Source organism: Athene noctua, chromosome 8, assembly GCF_965140245.1.
Source record: "Athene noctua chromosome 8, bAthNoc1.hap1.1, whole genome shotgun sequence".
Classification (NCBI taxonomy): domain Eukaryota; kingdom Metazoa; phylum Chordata; class Aves; order Strigiformes; family Strigidae; genus Athene; species Athene noctua.
In genome coordinates, this window is record NC_134044.1 from 10,374,374 (window position 1) to 10,382,007 (window position 7,634).

Consider the following 7,634-nt stretch of genomic DNA (forward strand, 5'->3'; position numbering starts at 1 on the left):
AGGCTGCAGGGCTGGAAGCCCAGTGCCCTCCTCAGTGTGAGGCCACTGAACCTACAGATGAAACTGGCTGGTGGCCAAACCACCCCCACCGAGGCCAGTGGGAACCCAGCAGGACCCTCAGCAGAGCCCAGGCGTCAGCCTTCAGCATCTGATCCACCAAGACACTTATAGTGGTGCCAGAACCAGTTTGATTAGCCATTTTCCAACAACTTAACTTGCTTCTGGAAAGCGCATCTACATTTTTAAGCACTGGCTGGACTGGCAGGAGGCCACATAGGCCAATACAACACCCACCATACCCAGCGGGTAAGGAAGCCTCTGGAAAGTAGGATATTAATGCCGTGAAATGCTGCGTTTGATCTACAGACCAAGGTTTCATAACACTCATTTACTTCATCCCAGCTACTTACACCCATCCCAGCAACCATTACCAGTTTCCCCACAGTTGCGTTCGAAGGAAGCTGCTCTTGGTGCCATTCCTAACACATGTGGTTACCCTGTGAGGATGCTTCCATCTAACACGACCAACAAACAAGGGCGGGAGAGGAACGCAACCAAGATCTGCTTGCTTAGATCCACTGCCAGGCTGGAAACAAAACTTCCAGCTACTGAGATGGCCAGAACATGTTCCCTTTGTACTCACTGCACACTCAGAATTACATCTCTCATGTTGTGCTGGGAGTTTCCTTGAATATAAACTCCTTTGTTTGTTTTAATTGAGAATCCCTGGGGCATTTTAAGCCAAATCTGGTGAAGCAAAAGCAAAAACACAAACCACGCTTCCACTGCAGCCATATACCAGTGAAGCTTCAGATTCAAAAAGCAACATGGGAACACCATGGCTCGGATATCTCTCTCTCTCTGCCACCAGTGAGGGAATAGCTCGCGCGCTGCCCTGCTGCTTGCCAGGCAGGGGCAGGCAGCTGCCTGTGCAGGGAGGTAGGGCAAGGCACACAGCCGTGCTCCCCGGGGCCCAACGGGGTTTGTGCTCCCTGGCTCAGACCACCGCTGGAGAACACAGCCTGGCACTCAGCACGCTGCCAGCAGCAGCGTTTGCTCAGCCGCGGTATCTAGCTGAAGAGGGAAGTCCAACAAGCCAGGCAGGCTCATTGTCAAAATCCAGGGCAGGCAATAACTGTTACTGTGCCCCGGCCACCCTAACCCTGATACATGCTCTTCCAGCTCTGTTTTTTGGCAACAATAAACACAGAGGAGGAAAGCCTTCCCTCTGCAGTGAGGTGAAAGATCCGTCCATGGGAACAGGCAGGTGTTTAATGACAGCAGCTGTGTGCCCAGGCCCGGCACAATGCAGACCTGGCAGGATCAGTGAGCCGGTGGGCACACGTGCTGCACCCAGGAGAGGCAGTGTGCTCGCCCCGGATCACCGGCCGCCGCGTCCCCAGAGGAGCCCAGCTCCAGCAGCCCTGCTCGTGGCACCGTGAGGCTGTCCTCTGCAGCCTCCCCACTCTCAGCCCTCAGAACTGCCCTTTTGCCCCTGAAGCAGCCTTGAGTCCCACTGCAGCTGATGGACTTGGGGGACAGACAACGCAGGGAGGGTCCCGCTGTGGTAGGGCAGCTCAGAGAAGAGGACAGCTGGGGGCAGCCCTTGGGGAGGCCAGCGGTAGGACAGGTCTCCGAGCCAGCCTGGAGAAAGGAACACAGATGAGCATTTATGGCCCAGGCACCCGGTTCAGTCATTTCTGTGAAGGCCATGAGCATGGTGGACTCCAGCTGGAGGCTGATGACAGCTCTCCTATATTTGCAGCCTCTGACCAAGCAGCACAACACCAGCAAACAGGAATGGGTAAACTATGAGGTCCAAGGGGAGATTAGGCTGCAGTTTAATATTTTGTTTCCTATAAATATAGTATCACACTAAGCTTCAGTCACCCATCCCACAAGCCAGTAATTCTCAGACCCTAGAAAAATTCTTTCAGATAGATCAAAAGGGGCACTGCAGAGGCTGCTGCTTACCTCAGGGGTTTTCCTTACTGGTGCTTAAACAATGGGATTTAAGGCTGAGCTCCCACCAAGTAGGTCACCCTGCTCTCTCCTCCTGGAACACCGCAGCAGTGGCAGGGCACTGCCATTTGCCCACAGCACAGGCATGGAGCTGCCCACATGCCCTCCTGCCCCCACGCTGCAGGTCCTGGCTGGACCCTTCTCCTGCACACCAGCTGCGAGACCTGATGAGCATCATCTGCGGGACAGCAGAGGAAGGAGCTGGGAAGGAGAAATGGTGGTGCTGGAACAAGAAGTTGGGGCCAAGAAGAGATGCTGTGATAGCAGTCACTCCTGGGCAGCAGTGAGGGCAACCCAACACGCACAAGAGCCCTCTCCCCAAGGCAGAGTCAGGAGCCAGCATTAGCAAAGGCAGCCGCTTGGCTGCCTGCAGCAGCAGCAGGGTGTTTCCCTGCCATGCAGGGACAAAGGGTGACTTGGGGCCCCATGGAGCTCTGCAGTGACCTTTGCTCCCCCAGCTCAGTGGGAGCACTTGCTGCCACCACGTGAAGTAAGAGACAAAGGTGGCCCAGGCACAGGGCAAGCCACCATCAGAGAGTCACAGGAGCCCCTTCCCACCCCAGATCCCAAGTGCAGAGAGATGATGCAGGATCTGTACTTGTCCCCATCACCACACCCACCAGGCACATTCCCAGCTACCAGCATATCACAGCCAGTGACACAAGGGCATAAGTGACACGGTGGCACAAGGGCTGGGACACCTCGGGTACCACCTCCTCCTCCTCCTCCCTCTGTCTCTCCTGCCACTCTCAAGGGAGCAGCAGTGAGCCAAACCTAAGGCAAGAGGAAGAGGAGGGACTTTCTTCTCTTCCTCCACACCAAGGTGCTGAGTCCCAGCTGTGCCAACAGGAGAGGGGGTACTTCAGAGCAAGGAACATTCTCCACCTCCAGTCAGTTGTCAGGGCATCTCTCATCCTATCTTCCAGTTCTGGAAAGCAAGGATCAATCTTTTACCAGCTGTGACAGTGAAAAGCCCCAGCGGCTCCTGTCTGCTCCATGCCTACCCAGGCCTGCACCCTACAAGGCTCCTTCTGATGCTGAGATGCAACTTGAGATGATCCCAATTAAAGAAGCGAGGCTGTCACAATTTCAGCTGCACAAGTGAGATGAGAAAACTAATGGTGTCACCAAGTGTCTGCAGGAACAAATTTACAAACCTAATCACCTCCCAGCATAGCCAGGCTGCCAGTGCCTGAAGGAGGGTGATAGGGGAGAAGAAAGCTTTTGGGACTCTTAAAGAATATTAATTCACACTAATAGGAATCGGATCTGTCCTTGCCTGTAATCAGCAGCAGAACTGAGATCCTAAACTGGAATATTAATGCAAGTGCTCCATGGGAGATGGAAACCTCTCAAAACCTCTCTCAAATTATGAGAATTAAACATTAGAAGAGAAGCACAGCAAACTGCAATGCAGTTGTGGTGTTGGGAGGAGTCTGCTGAAGGAGAAGGTTGAGAAATTCAGGGGAAGTATCACTGCCTTCTGGTAGTGCCCAGGACCACAAGCCCATACCGACTGCTTCCTGACACACTAATTTTTCCTTCCAGACACCCTCTGAAACTTGGGTGTGATCCCTGTTTCTCCTGTAAATTATAGGGTAAGTGAATTTTTAATCCAGGTTGATCAGATGTATCCTCTGTGTTTAAAGAAACCCCCGACATAGGAACAGGAAAGAAATCACTTATTGTAACAGCTGTTGTTATTCTGTATAACTGTTATCCTTTGGGGGCAGGGAAATACCCCTGACACTTCTTTTTCATGAGGCACTAAGGATTTGGGGTGTTCAGCCAGAGATATGACACTGAAAATGAGCAGCTCTTACTGAAAACAAAGCTGATGTGGAACACCTGACACTGAGACAGGGCAGATCCAGGACAGCACTTGCTGCTGAAGGCCGGGCTGCAGGCACACCTGCCTTTGGCAGAAGAGCGGCCTGAATAAATGTTACCACACTGAGAAATATACTGCATGTGTCAGGCAGGTCTCTCAAAAGGCGTGTTGTCTCTCGTGTGTGTGTTTGGCCACAGGGGTTACAAAGCACTGAGCCATTGCAGGGATGAACCAGCCCTGCGCGGAAAGAAAATTCACAGCCAGACAGGCACTTCTGCTGAATGAATCACAGAATCATCCAGGTTGGAAAAGACCTCAAAGATTATCCAGTCCAACCATTAACCTAACACTGACAGTTCCCAACTACACCAGATCCCTCAGCTCTATGTTGACCCGACTCTTAAACCCCTCCAGGGATGGGGACTCCACCACCTCCCTGGGCAGCCCGTTCCAGTGCCCAACAACCCATTCTGGAAAGAAATGCTTCCCAATATCCAGTCTAAACCTGCCCTGGTGCAACTTGAGGCCATTACCTCTTGTCCTATTGCTTGTAGGAATGTGCATCATACTCCAGGTTTCTTAACAAGGTCCAGATGGGGCACTTGAGTCATTCCCGTACAGCCTATCCCATCCTCAGGCAGCACCTGCTGCCGACTCCCCCTCTTATGTTTCCTGATGTCCACAAGCAAGAAGTGCCCCTGAGGCAGGGACATGCCTTCTGCACTTAAGTGTATCAGGGCCCAAAAGATTGAAGGAAATACAAGTTTTCACCTCCCTGAGGATGAAAGAAAGGTCCTGGCAAGTCTTGCATGAAAAAGCTTACTGAAAAAGAGGACAAAAGCAACACCTCATTAGGAACACATGAAAGTTGGGCAGCTGCCTACAAGCTGAGCCCCCAGGCCTGATGCGTGCACGCTTCCACTCCACTCCTGCATGCCCCATGCCATCCAGCCTGTCAGACCAACACAACTAATATTTGGATGTTTACTTGGGGTTCTCTAGCAAAATCCAGCAGCAAGATCTCCCACCTCTGCGACACAGCTGCTGCAGAGCCAGGCCTGTGTGCAAGAAGTGCCAGGAGGGACAGGCAGGGAGATCTCAGCATGCAAGAGGGCAATACTGGGCCTTCTTCCACCCCCAGCAGCATTCGCAGCACCGCAGGCAAAAGGGGCCACAAAGAATCTTCCCGATCCTGAGCCACCCTTTCATTATTCCCGTGCTGAGACGGGTGAACCACCAACCCACATGGCATGGTGGGGGGAGAGAAGGACATGTGCCATATGCAGAAGTGCCATGGGGACCCCCCAAGCTCTCTGCCTCCCTCTCACAGCCCAGACCTCTCGTTGACTTTGTTTTGGTTTCAGAAGTTTCCTGTTCCTCATTATTACAAGTCACAGAGCAACTGCAGGCACAACCCCGGCATGCTCTGCATCTCCTCCTGCTCTGCCCTAAAGCAAAGGTCCTGCTTCCTGCCCCACTCCATCACACAACGGACCATCACCTCCATGAAGCGCAATAGGAGAAGTCTATTTTTTTAACTTTGAAGTGAAATTACCCCCAGTTTACTTTTTTGTTATTACCGCTAAACAGTTGATCTGCTGTAGCATTTTTTTTAGCAAAATGTCTTTGTAACAAGCATGCCAGTACTGTATCTTAATTTTTCTGTACAGATACACAGTAACAACTGCATATGAGATTTCAGAGCATCAGTGTCTGAGGCTGCCATCAAAACAATAAAACACGTTAAGGAAGGACTCTATTTTTCTCTGTCACTTAGATGACAGATCTCCTTAATCAACTAGTTCGCTGGCAGAGAAAATGAATTAATGAGAGATAAATTGGCTTTCTTTGTTATTAGTATCTCTACTGCTTTCTTATCTATCAGGTTAATTTAATGTTAATGAAAGTGAGGATTAAAAGCCGCAATTACTGGAAGGTGGAGGGACGAAAGAGTCTTACAAGAAGCTCTGTGTGGAGCTCAGGTGAGCCAGACCACAGCTGGGCCTGGAGACCTGATGCTGCAGAAAGGCAAAGCCTGGCGGGCTGACCCCAGGCCACAGAGGGCCGCGGGCAGCTGCCCACCTCCCCACTGACATAGCAGTGCCTGCGTGAACATCATTGCTTAGTGTGATCCCGGGAACAGCTGCAGGGATTAACAGCAGGGGGTGGTTCCTCCCCATAAAAATCTGTACAATACGGGGCAGGAGGCAACAGGCAGATTGATGCTGGGGCTATTTATCAAACACATGTAATTTATAAATGTTTTTTTTCTGAGTTAAGTTTATTTTCCAAGCCCATCCACCCGTGCTCAAATCAGTAACTGATTGTTCAAATCAGTAACTGATGTCCTTTTACCAGAATAAATGACACGTCATGATTCCGAGACCCATATCCCTACGTACTATCAATAGTTTCTTTTCAATGCTCCTTCTCTTCTCCTCAGGGGCCTAACTCTCACCTACTTGTCATGAGTCAGGTTAGATCTACCCTACTAGTAAGGGATAGATAGAAGAAGTTATTGAAAATAGTTCATTACAGAACATAGATGAGGTACAATAGCTCTTTAAGATCTTACAAGGTTTGCCTTGGCTAACACACATCCTACCATACCTACCGCTGTAATTAGCGCCCAATTTGATAAAGGTGGAGACCATTTCCTGCCGGGAACTAGAGTCCCAATTCCACCAACAGTTCGTAATAACCCTGATACCATTTGCCACGTGCACCCAAGGAAATCCCATAAATTTAATAACAGTAGCATTTGTCAGTTCTTACACGTCGTCTTTGAGAAGCTGATATTTATTTTCTCTGCTGCTGCTCCTGCTGAAGATGTTGGTTTACTTTCATACCGAATTGTGACGTCGACTACCAAGGGTTTTTCCTCTTTAAGAAATGAAAAGGCAAATGAAGCCCCTGAGCTCAGACTGCAGCTGCCCACAGCCCGCGCTCCCGGAGGGGGCCGGGACACACAGACCCCCGGGGGCAGGGGCAGGCAGCGCCCCGGGCGCGGACCCGCGGAGGGAAGATGCCGTCTGCGGGCACCAGGCGGAGCTGGAGCCTCAGGGACGGGCGGCGCTGGGCACCCCCCCCCCGGCCCTGCACCCCCCCGGGCAGCTCAGCCGCGACAGCCAGGCGACACGGGAAGGGAGGGGGGGGAAAGAGAAAGAGGTGGGGGGCCGAAAGAGGAGGAGGGGGGAGGCAGACCCAAAAAAGAAAAAAAGACAAAACAACGAAGACAGACGGGGGGAGCCGGGGAAGACAAAAAGGCAAACTGAAAAGACCAAGTGATGGGGGACAGGGCACTTGACTGGACTCAAGTAATACAGCAGAGGCGATAGAGGAAAATTAACATCACTGCTAGAGCGATGCGCAGAGTAACAGAGGGACCCATCGGTCAGCGCCCGCACACCCTTCACAGGCCATTTACAGCAGCACAGACTCCACGCCCGGGCCGCGGTGCAGGTGCCCAGAACACACCACAGCAAAGCCCGCCCAGGAACGGGAGCTGCCGCACTCGTCTTTGGCTAAAGAGACAATTTCTGTGTCCCCGTTACAAATGTGGGACTTTTGCTACATGCAACAGTTTATCCTCCATCCAGGATGAAACTTTGTGTGTCCTGGGCACAGAGCACGGTACCAGCACAGACGAAGAATATCCTGCTGAGCTGAGAGAAGAAAAACTCCCACCCCAGAGCCACCAGTGTAAATCTGGAAAGCCTGGCTGTGCTTGCTGGACTACAGCAGGATTTACCAAGGCATCCCCGGAAGCTGAATTTCACCC